Genomic DNA, 12,379 nt, shown 5'->3' with positions numbered 1-12,379 from the left:
GGGCCAGGGCTGCACTGAGCTGTTTCTGGCAGGGGGTTTGGGCTGTGCTGTGGCACGGGTTGCATGGCAGTGGTGCTGGGACGGGGGCTACAGTGGGGCTACAGCAAATTTTGGGGTGGCTGCAGCACTTTTTCATAGATTCATAGATTAAGGGTCGGAAGGGACCTAGTAGATCTTCTAGCCCGACCCCCCGCCAGGGCGGGAGAACAACAAAAAACCCCAAAAAACTTCCTGTAGCCCCCTGCCCATAGACCCCCTAAGTGAGGGAAAGAGTGGGGCTGGGGCAGGCGCTGCACAGCTGGAGTGGAGTGCAGGACAGAGACACAAGTGGCTTATGTGTGGGGTGCAGGGACATGCAGCTCCCACCACTGCACGCACCCCAGGAGGCATGGGGGGGCCAGTGCACCCAAATCGGCATGTGGGGTGAGGGTGGGCTGCCGCTGCAGGCTGGGGCTAGTGCAGTACTGGGCTGTTCCGCCAAGTTGCACTGGGAGGAGGGCTGGGGGGGCTACAGTGAATTCTGGGATGGCTGCAGCCCCTCCCGTAGCCCTGCTCCAAGCACTGCCTCTGACTACTCCGAGCACAGCCTGGCTCAGCCCCCTACTGGGAAGAGCTTGACACCGCCCTGTAGCAGCAGACTGCCTTGGTCCTGAATGCAGATCTGGGAGCACATGCCCCCCACCCCTGCCCTCCTGGGGGTGCATATAGTGGTGGGAGCTGCCACCCCCCCACACGTGTCTCAGTCCTGCACCCCATCCCCACTCCCTCCCTCACCACAGAGGCTTCAATCTGTACACCCCCTTTAAAAACAAGAAAAAATATAAAGGGGTACATGAGCTGAAGCTTTGAGACAGAAGGGGTACACTTGTTAAAAAAGGTTGAAAAGCCCTTATCAGAAGGCAATATTTTACAGTTAGGGTGGCCAACATCTGGAACCAACTTCCCAGGGAAGTGGTCCTCGCCCCTAGCTTGGGCAAATTCAAGAGGAGATTGGATGATCACCTGTCTGGGGTCTTGTGAACCCAGCATTCATTCCTGCCTGTGGCAGGGGGTCAGGCTAGATGATCTGTTCAGATACCTCCTGACCCTAGCTACTATGAAACAGAGCATCAGCTACACTCCTTCTGTAGGCCCCACAGGGGCAAATTCTATTCTGTCATGTTAGTATATCTGGAGTAACTACAATGACTCCTATGAAGTCACTGGAGAATCTGGCCCAAGTTATGAAATATTATCCCTACCATAGGAGAGGTAATGCCAATTTATATCAGTTGAGCATCGGGCTGGAGATTCTCTTCCATCTTCTACTCACCAGCTTAAATACTATCATTGGCTGAATTGTATTTTGGCTATTGACTACAGTGTTTAATTTAATGATTTCAGAGTACTATGCATGGCTGATGAAGACATGTAAATAATTTATTTCAGCAAGCTGAACAGAATCTGTTATAATAGAACACTTCAGGCAACTTAAATATAGTAATTTATATTAGTTCTCCCAATAACAAATAATAATGAGCCAGACATAATTGCCTTCTTAGAGGGGAGCTCTCTTTGACTCAAAACAAATAACTTAACCTTTATTTTAACAATCATTTCTGCTATGAATTTTCCCATAGGTGACCTTTTCTACTTGAGAGAGAGATTAAAAAAAATAGGCAAGAAAACAAAAGGAAGTAATTTTATTGAAACACTAATTAGGTAAGACACAATGTTACTCAGGGGCATGAAAATAAATAATAAATTTTCTGCACAACATGGAAAAGTCTGTGTGTGCTCAGTTACCCTGGTCAATGGGGAAAATATGTGCTGCTCAGCCATCCCTACAGTGCTTCCTGCCTATGACATCAATGTGGTATTATCATGAAAGCTGCTGTAGAGATACTGACAGAGCTGATGGGCTGGCAGAGAGAAACTGTGACAGCTGTTTCTTGTGTGTCACTGTTTTATCACTCCCATCCAAGATAATAATAATGATTAGCATAGCCCAGCTCTCAGAAAGGAAAGAGGAATCTGACAGAAGAAAATAGAAATTAGATGCAGGCAATGCAACAAAGGTTCAACAATCACCAATAGTTCTAGGGGAAAAATTAGTTGTTGTTATTAGGGTTGTGCTAAAACTGTGGTCCTGTTGTGCTAGCTGCTGTACATACATAAGACAGCACACGTTTCAAAGAGCTTACTGGTTACACATGGACAAGAGGGAGAGTGGGTGGGGAAGGATTTATGTCTGGTCATAAAAACTAACATACGTGAGTTCATAGTCTAATCAGAAACTAATTGGTAAAGGCTGAATATGCTACAAAAATCTCAGACTTGTTTAGATCTGACAGCGACATCAAAGTAATAACTCACTGGAAATGGAAAGCAAAGAATGCTCAATGATATTTCTCACCAGAAATCATACTTCTGAACTTTTCCCTTTTCAAAGTACTCTTTGGAAGAAGTGCTTAGTACTTTTTCCATACATAAGCCAGAGAACGTGGCACCTTTCCTCTCACCTCTACTATATAAAACAGGAAACTATCAGGCATAGATCTATTGTTTTTTTGAGAGTATGGAAAATTATTTCACATTTCAGTGGAGTATTATTTGCAGTCATCTCCTTCCTTTCTTACAATGATAAAAAACTTACAGCTGAAAGCAATAGAGCCAGAGCCACAGCTGGTATAACCTCAGCGTAGCTCTACTGATCTCAACAATGCTTCACCAACACGAGGTGAAGATTCAACTCCACGTACTTGTTCTCGAAAGAGAACCCAGCCAACAGCTGAATTAACAGCTGCATCATACGTTGCCTTATCTTGATAACTACTCAGTGGGTACATCTACCCACAAAGCAATAAACTCCGCAGCAGTCTGAGCCAGCATAAACTACACCCAGGTGCAGCATCTACACATGTGCCTAGGACAGCAGCAATTTGAGCCATGGTAGAGTGGTTTACACCAGGGCTGGAGGTATGGGTGGTCAGCCCTGAGCTCCGGTTGGCAGTGTCAGGCAGCAGAGGCTGACTGGGGCACAAGGGTGCTGAAAGTGCAGACCTGTGTGACTAGGCAGCAGGAAGGACTCTGTCCCTGTTTTCACTTTTTCGCGTGTTTTTTAGGCTTTATACAGACATTACATCTAGAAGCTTGGAGGGGATTGGTTAGATCAGATTAAGAATGCCCCCCCAATCTAAATTGGCAATTAGAAAGGTGTCAGGAGTCTGAGCTAAGGTAAGTTAGGCTAGGAGGAGGGGTGGGCAGGATGGGGTCTAGCAAGGGTCAGGATGGGGGTCTCCATGAGGGAGGGTTTGGAGGGATCAGGGAGGTTCTATCTCCTCTGACCAGGCGTTATTTTTGGCCCCTAACCCCCCCACCTCCAGATGAAAAATCCCCCCAGTAAACCAACCCCTCCCCCCTTGTCCCTCCCCCAACCCTGACTTATTTCGATTGGATTTCATCATTGGTCCTCATTGTCTCCCTTCAGAACCCTCTTAGATGCACATTGCCTGTTCATTCTGTTATATGTTAAAGATACCAAGTTCTACTAACTCCTGTCAACTGCTGTCATAACTTGGCTGTCATTTATTTCACCTTCTAGTGCAAAGACAGCCACATACTATATTTGACTGGTTAGCTGCAGAAACAGTTAATGCTGAGATAGACAAAGCTATCTAAGGTAATTGAATTCCCAAGCCCTACCCACTCACTCCATGCTACTAACCTCAGAAATGAGGCACTGAAGACAACTTGTTATTTTACAAAAAGTACCGGGCAGTGTCTGTTTAGCATACTTATGTGCAGGGAAATAGATTACTCCTGAAGTATACAAGGCCTGCTGGCAATCATCCTCTGTGAATTTAGTAACTCTGGCACTGACAAGACATAAATCAAAACACAAGCCATGATTCCAAAGATTAGTGCAAGCCAGTAGATACTAAAAATGTAAGATGTATGTTCTCTATAGAGAAGGTGCCTTTGCATATCAATCAGCAGAAAGTGAAGCAGAAGTGCCAGTTTGCACCCCACCTCTAAACACCATGAAGAATATAAACTTGAGTATTTTAGTTCTATACTAGCCTCATTAGATATAAGGCTTGAAGTCTGGCTTCACACCAGTTCCCAGTTACTCATTTGGCATGCCACCACCTTCTTTAAACAGAAAGAGAAATGCCTTTGAGTTCAGAAGATTCATGAACACAAGGGGTTTGTTTTGATCCCATTTTTTTCTCATTAATTGTATGTTTAGTTTATAGTAGGTACAGTGCCAAAAAGCAAAATAGCAACTTCACCAGTTCTTTTGGCTTGGGCCCAGCAGTTGTATTTAGAGCCATATTGTGTTTACTGCTTCTGATGGTAAGAGTCCCTTACAGCATCACTCTAATCTAAAGTCTCTCTGATCAGCATAGAGAGAATACATTATGATTTGGTTTTGTATAGTGTATTTAATGCCCAATGTATCCCAAACTGTATTTCTGAGCAATGGTTTAGTGACTGTACAGTCAAATGTAGTAATGGGCTCACTTTAATTCATACCACAAAGATGTTAGCATCTGTTCTCCTCAGACAGCAAAATGGTGTTATACCTCAAGGGTTTTATAAAAGTACCATAGAACATGAAATTTCCACCTGGACAGAACTACTGACAAAGAACAGAAAACTGGGGTTCATCTCTCCTTGCAAGTATAGAACTTGTGCTATGTGTCCTTCCCTCAAACATCTCCTTAGGACTCTGGTGTTGTATCAAGGTCTTGTGGATGTCCTACTCTCCGAAGTAAGCTAAGACTTGACCTCATCTTTTTTCAAACGTAGACACTTGCTCTTATTGGAACATCCTGGAGAGTAACTGCTTTGTTCAGAAACAGGTGAGGTCAGAGTACAATAACTAATTTTACCTATGGGTAGTTTCACAGAAAATCTCACTTTAAATTCCTCTCTGCCACAAGGCCTACAATACTCTGACTATATTACGTGAATCTGCACTCTCCCACAGTTTCCTTGTGCATCCCCCTCTACTTGCTGTCTCTATCTGTTATCTTTCATCTTATACTTAGATTGTAAATTCATCTGGGGCATGGATGACAATTTTATTATATATTTATACTGACTTATGCAATGGGGCCGACTACAAACTGGGGCTCCCAGGTGCTGCCACAATACCCATTTATCTGATGTAATAAAGAAAGGTAAATAGCATAAACGAGTCCTCTGTTTGGCTTGGTATAATAGCAGAAGATGGAAAAGGGCTCTGTTATAAGATATTCCAAGAAAAGAGAGTCCTGAGGAAAGGAGAAAGATTCATGAGTATCAGTGTTTGAAATAAGCAATAAACTTGGGATAGCAGTTTCCCATAGGTGAACTATGGGTTATATGTTTTTATTCCATGGAATAATGGAGAATAGATTACTTGCATGCAAAGAATAAAGTGGGTATAGGAAGGATTTACGTTGAGGCTGTGTTGGTGACTGTCATGCCTCAGCCTTGCTGGTGAATGACCAGGTGAGTACCCTGAGCAGGGCCTTTCCCCAACTCTCCTGCCACATATTGATGATATTTGAAAAGAAGCAGGGGTTCAGTGATGTAATTGGCGGGCTCCCTGGGGTATGCACGGTACAGCCACAGCTGACTTGGGGCTCTGCCTCCCCTACACCCCATCCACTTGCCAACCATTAATGTTGATACTTTGCAATCCACAGTAGCTGCTCCAGCTCTCTGGCCCCATTTGCCTCTTGCTGACTGAAGCTCTGATGTCCAGCTCTACGGTGGGCCAATTCAGGATGCAGTGTGGGTGTGCCTGGCATCCTTGTCCACTACTTGATGCCAACTCCTATCCCTGGTCTCATGGCTCTGGCCCTTCCCTTACCAGGAAGTAGCCCTTTCTTCTTGACCCAATGGGTCTCCAAAAAAAACCCAACCAAAAACCCCAGCCAAGAGCAAAAGGAGAAGTAAATAACAAAAGGGCTGTCTCTGAGAAGCTGAGACAAGCCCCACAGGCTCCCTCTGTACTAGGTCTCCCTTCCAAGTAGAAGCAAGGGAGAAGGGGGAGGGTAAGGAGACTAGCAAGAGCACCCTGCCTTCTCCTGTCCTTATCTTAGTGGGGACCCAGCTGCTTGGGTGCCCCATGCTCTGATGCCCCTCAGTGTCTTCTGCACCTGGGCTCACTCTGTCTAGTGTCAGGTCCCTGTCTCTTCTCCCTCAAGCTCTTTGGCACCATTTCTGCCTTTTAAATTTCCTGTGGCAGCACCTGGGGCTGACGTCATCATCTGGGTGCTGCTGAGTTGGACGAACAGCATGCTTAAAAAGCAGCGCCATTGTGCTGTGCACTGTACGAGTCTGAGCTCTTTTTGCTTTGTGGCTAAGTTTTCTCCTGGCATTTTCTGCCATTTCCCCTCAGGATCTCATGGGGCTGTCATGGGTTTGGGCAGACATGTGCAGTCCTTACCACCACAGTCACCAAATAGAATGTCCTTGTTGTACCAGTCTATGTGTTGCATTTAACATGCATGTTTTAATTGCAACTTTAGGAGCTCACGGGTATTGTGACCATAACTTCTCAATGTTGAACCAGTAACAATGAGTCAACTGAGTAATTTAAAAGGCAAAAGCCACAGGAAGGTACGTCAGATGTTAAAATACAGTTGTGAACAATAAGTCTGATATTTGAGGATTATTTATGTGCCTTTCCTTTGAGAAACAAATCAGTGATTTCAGTCCCATTTTGAACATGCCTACATGACAAAACTTTCTTTATTCTGTCTTTGGGTCTGATCCCAAAAAATTATTGCAGGTATTAGGAGACAGACCTTTACTGGCACTCTTGTTAGCAGTGTAAGCAGAGAGACCTACTAGACAAGGTGACAGATTGATCTTCTCGTCTCTAGAGATGGTCCATGCAGATCAAGAATGGGCAACTTTGGCAGTCCAATGTCACAGAAGCTTGTGGTAGTGAGACTCAGGCCATGAAGCTTATATTATGGGTCACTAGGAGCACCTATATACGTGTAGTAAGGCTGCTCCGATGCACTGTAATTGCAGCATGTCAGAGCAGACTTGATTAATCGAGTCTGCTGGATTATGGTAATTACCCTGTTTCAGCAAACTCCAGTGTCACATGTATCAGTGTCCTCGTGCTGAAAAATGGTGGTGAGGGCACTTTAACTAAAGCTCATTCAGTGAGCTTTCATTAAAGTGTCCCTGCCACCATTTTTCAGCATGGGGATGCTGCTACTTGTGCTGCTCCAGGCACTTTAATTAGACCGGCTCTTGGAGCCAGTCTAATTAAAGCACCCTTCTCCCCTCCTCCCCACTCCTGGACCACATGTATAAACTCCCTGCTAGATTTCAGTCTCTTGGGCTCTTGAATTATACTTTTCACCAGCATTAAATATACTCAGAAGTTTGAAAGGAAATAAAGAATCAAAAGGGAGCAATATGAAAATACTCCTGCCTTCTCAGATTGAGCTGGGGTTTTTTTGTAACTGGAATCTCTGTGGGTAAGTTTATACCAGTTCTGATTGTGACAACGTGCACCACCCATTAGCTCCAATTCCCCATGAGCCAAGTGCCGAAAAAAGTAATGTAGCTACCATTAGCCCAGAACTGGTAGTGCACTGTTAAATATACATCAAACTGAGCACCTGAGACTGAATGCCCCAGGTATACACCAGACTCCAATTACACGACAGTTTTTTGGCATTTAGATTGCTCACACAACTTCCTCAAGCACTGACATTGCAAGCAATAGCAATATAAGCCCCTATTCAGTAAGACACTCAAGCTTGTGTCTGAATTCAAGCTCATAAGTAGATGTCCTTATTTTATACATTCATTGAAGTACCTTGTGAAGCTGGGGCTATGCTGCTGATGAATCAGAACTGGACTGGTTAAGTTTGACATGAGCGATGGCCCCTAAAAGACAGATACTGAATTTTAAAGGTCAGGTTTAGAAGTAAGTCTCTTTGATCTTAAGGATTTATGCCTTCCTTGTGAAAGGACCATTTTGTCTTCTAGGCAGTGCCTGTCTGACAACCTTCTGTTGTCATACAACCTCCTGTTGTCATACAACCTGTAGAACCACAATGTAGTCTCATAGGAGCACGGCCAGTGATGGCAGAGGGGCCCATGATGCAGAGCTCAGAGTCAGCTCTGAACCATTCCAAGATATTTGGGGCTTATGTTCATTTATAAATATTTCATTATATGTTTACCTCTTTAGCTCAGTGCTGCTAGTGTTATTATCAGCGTACCAAACACATTGCTCTGAAAACATCTCTGGCTCTTTTTAGCACATCAGTTTGAATTATGGAGATCTCAGTCAGTTTCGAAAATTTGTCTTGGGGCAGAAAGTCTGTTTATCTAAAGTGTCACTGAATCCATAAATGTCTGCATTAGGATTGTGTAACACACAGAAATGGATCAAAATTGCTCTACATGCCAGTTTACTTGGAAGCATAAATTAAATCTTGATATGTATCCCCAAACGGATAGGCCATCCTTCAGGAAAGAAAGTTTTTCATTTCATTGGGGTATGCCCTTACAAAGATATCAGGACATTGTTTCCTTATAGCAGAGTCTCTCACAGCTACATCCTGAGAATGCTGTTGCCATTCATTCCTTCTTCTTTCTAGTTAAAAGCAGAGGAGAAGTGCAAGGATGGTGTTATGATTAAAGCTCTGAACTAAGTCTGAGGAGATATGGTTTCAGTTCCTGACTTTACTGAAAACTTCTTGCTTAACCTTAGGCACATTGCTTGATTTCTCTGTGCCACGTCATCTATAAAACTGGGCTAATAAACTTCCTTTCTCCCCAAGTTTATTTTAAACTCTTTGAGCTGGGGGCTGTCTCTTATAATGTGTTTGTACAGCATCCAGCACAATGGGTCTCAAATTTTAGTGTGGCTCTTCATACTAGTAATTCAAATAATATATACTCATACCTCAGTAATATAAGTAGTACACAAACAGCCATGTTTTCTCAGGTGCTAACTACCACAAAGTATGTGGGGAATGCATGGGTTTGGGGCTCTTCCCCTTTAAGATGCAGTTGTTGAAACAGGCTACGTAGGCTCCTAAGCGAGGATGCAATGGGCATGGTCCTCATGGGAGTTCCTGTAGGACTTCAGATCCTGCCCTAACAGGCTCTGCAGCTTTACAGCTCCATGCTGCATGCTCTGAAAGCTTTTATAAGGAATTTCAGAAATCACTTTTTAAGTTCATTAAAGGTGAAATCAGGCAGAATTAACACTTTTGTTTCAGCACCTTCAGCACCTTTGCCAGCAGGAACCCCACTGGGGCACAACCTGTTCTTCCTTGCTTTGGGGTCAAACTGGAGCCAGGAAGACCTGTTTCAACTTTTTAGTTGATGCAACCAAGAGGGAGAGCAACTTTAAAAGAACAAGAAAGATCGGATAGGTCTGATACAAGTACACAATATCACTGTTGTGATGTTAGGCAAGACAACAAGGTGACTATAGCATCAACACCATCAGCTGCCTTGTCTGGAACCTCCCATAATATAAATCAATCTATTTTTTCACATCACTATTTTCTATTATCATATTTAGCTGCTAGTGGTATGAAACTTCCATTCCTACTCTCAGAAACACAGAGGAAAATACATAAACTACATACCCTCAAGCTTGCAATGGACCACTTCAATGCAGAGAAAATAGGGAAACAAAAGAAGTTCAAGTGTTTTCTAAAGGAAGGTAAAACAACGTAATCTGAAGATATGCTCCACCCTTGGGAGCCTTTTTCCTCATGAAACACTTAAGGAGATTGAAAAGCAGCCTTGCAAATAATGAAGCAGATTTGCAGTTCTGTAAGAACTGTAGTCTCAACAAAATGGGTCTGTTGCTGACAGATAATACTGCTTCCATGGGAGCTGTTATTGACAGGCAATCCTCTGTCTCCCCCCTTAGTGAAAACCATTAATCTTCTCAGTCTTCTGTTATAGGACATAGGACTTCGTGCCGCCCACCACAACCATCTTGGCATTACTCTGCTAATGGTCTGTGTCACTGATGCAGGCTTGGAAGGGTTTGCATAATCCTGGGAGACTGACTGGTAAAGTTAAAGGAAAGCTAATGGAGAGGGACAAGGGGGCAGGAGAGACTTGACTAGGATGGGTAGAGAGCTGTTTCCCTTGCAGAAAAAGAGGTGGGCTGAGCAGAGATCCAGAACACTTTACACCAGGCTTGAATACTTAATGCTTTAATACTAGAGCCAAGACTGATCCTGCGATCCACCTATGAGAAAAAAAGGGTTGTGGTTGTGACAGACCCTTCCTATTCAGTAGCTGCAGGGCTCACATTGCTAGGCTTCTGTAGTGATCTGTACAGAAATGGGACCCCTGCCCAAGCAAAATGGGGTGTTGGGGAGTTACCAGTCTCCTTGAAAGAGTCCCCTGTGGCAGAACTCCAAGCCCCCCAGTGGAGTTTGTTGGTTTACAGAGAGGAAAGTCTGGGTTCAACAAATCCCTGGTATAACTTAGTTGGCTCCAGTGGACATCAGCCAGGCACAGATATGGTCTATCAATTGTTTGGGAGTGAGGTGTGCTTGTGCCTTCACATAAAGGCTAAGAGTTTGCTCAGAATCTGAAAATCAGAGAATGGGTCCAATCCAGCCATACTTGGTTCACAGGTGATCTAACCTTCCTCACAGGGGGCCTTAGGCAAGTTTATTCCTAAAAAAAATCCAAAAGAAGCAGGGGAAGGGGATGAGGGGGGAGCCTTGTCCCCAGCTGTGTGCCCCTATGCTTATGCTGGGCATAGCCCTCTTAAGGGATGCAGGCACTGTTACCTGAATTTAAAGCCAACATTATGATTTTTGGAGTCTGACTTGTGACTTTTCAAGGCACTGTAAATATTGTGAACATTTGTGCATCTCAAACAGGAAATTCCTGATTTGCTAGTGTCACTGCCACTGTGATAGAGGCCCCTCACCTGAATGTCTGTATTCAGCTGATGAATCTTTCATGCATTTTGAGAATGACATGATTATCCCCCTGGTGGAAAAGTTGATGTACAAAACATCCATTTATGTACTCACCTATATTTGAATTTTAGAGTGAAAGATGATGGCTATGGTAGGAGGTTCTTGCAGCTTTAAAACATACACTTCCATGTGTGTTAATTTAATCAATTTTAAACACCCTTTTGAACCTGAATATTTTCCAAGTGTCCAGGAAGTACAATTTAGTACCACCTGTAGGACTTTTCTGTCTCTTTACACGGAGTTTTATTTCATCAAAACCCTTGAAAAATCATTAGTAGGATTTAATATCTCAGACCTTAGGATGACTCAAGTTTTGAAAAATAAATAACCTTTGGGTTAACAATATTTTTCCACATTATCAGGTTTTCACTTAGCTCTGTGGAATTTCTTAAATGTATTGGACAAGGTTCTTTGGGTAAATCTGATATATTTTATTAGACCAACTAAATAGTTGGAAAAGTTTTCTTAGCAAGCCTTCAGGTTTAAAAACCCTTCAACATGCTGAGGAAGCATCTGCAGTTGGTTTGTGCTCTTCCTGGATGGAATGAATAGTAAAGAGGCCAGAGGCATACACGAAAGGCAGTCAGTGAAGATGTAAATTGAGGAGTCAGTGGGTGAGAGACAGGCTGGGGGGAAGGGGGGAGGAAGGGGAATGAATGTAGCAGGTAAATAGTGGTGAGGTACCTGAGTAATCAGATGTCAGAGAGGTTATAGTGCGTCATAAATCCAATGTCTATATTTAGTCCATTATTTTTTGTATCCAGTCCATGATTTTTAAATGTGTCAGGAATTCATTTGGGAGAAGTGGTATTTGATCAGAATGTTCAGTGACATTAGACAAAACGTTTATCTTGTGAATAAATTGAATCTGCTCTTCTCAGAAAGGATTTGCAGGGACACTTGCATCATCAGAAAAAAAAAATAACAAACCTTACCTTGATCTGATTACTAAGTCAATAGATAACTGTGGCTTGCATTACATGTCCATAAAGGGAAAAAAACAGCATATTCTTGTCTGTGACATGCAATTCCATTTTATTAATCTGTTCTGCCACTTAATACAGTGAAATGTAGGATCATGCTAAACATACTTATAGCAATTATTTTTTTATGTTAGGTAATGCAAACCCTCAGCATTTTAACTTAATTAATCAGAAAATGGTCATCAGGGCTTATGTTAAATAGAACTGAAAATTGTAGCTAAGTGAATATTTTCCATTTGAAAAACTTGTTACATTTAAAACTCAGATTGGAGGTTATAAAAACATTTTGGCACTTTGTGTCAAATTGTTTCAGTAAAAAAAAAACACAAAACAAAACTGGTAAAAAAGTTTAAATATTTCTGGCATTTACCCAGGTTCCCTGACTTGCTAATGAGCCCATCAAACATAATAATGAGAAAC

This window comes from Gavialis gangeticus, unplaced genomic scaffold (genome assembly GCF_001723915.1).
Source record: "Gavialis gangeticus isolate Ggan-Ray unplaced genomic scaffold, GavGan_comp1, whole genome shotgun sequence".
In the NCBI taxonomy this organism is placed as follows: Eukaryota; Metazoa; Chordata; order Crocodylia; family Gavialidae; genus Gavialis; species Gavialis gangeticus.
Note: the sequence above shows the minus strand (reverse complement) of the source record.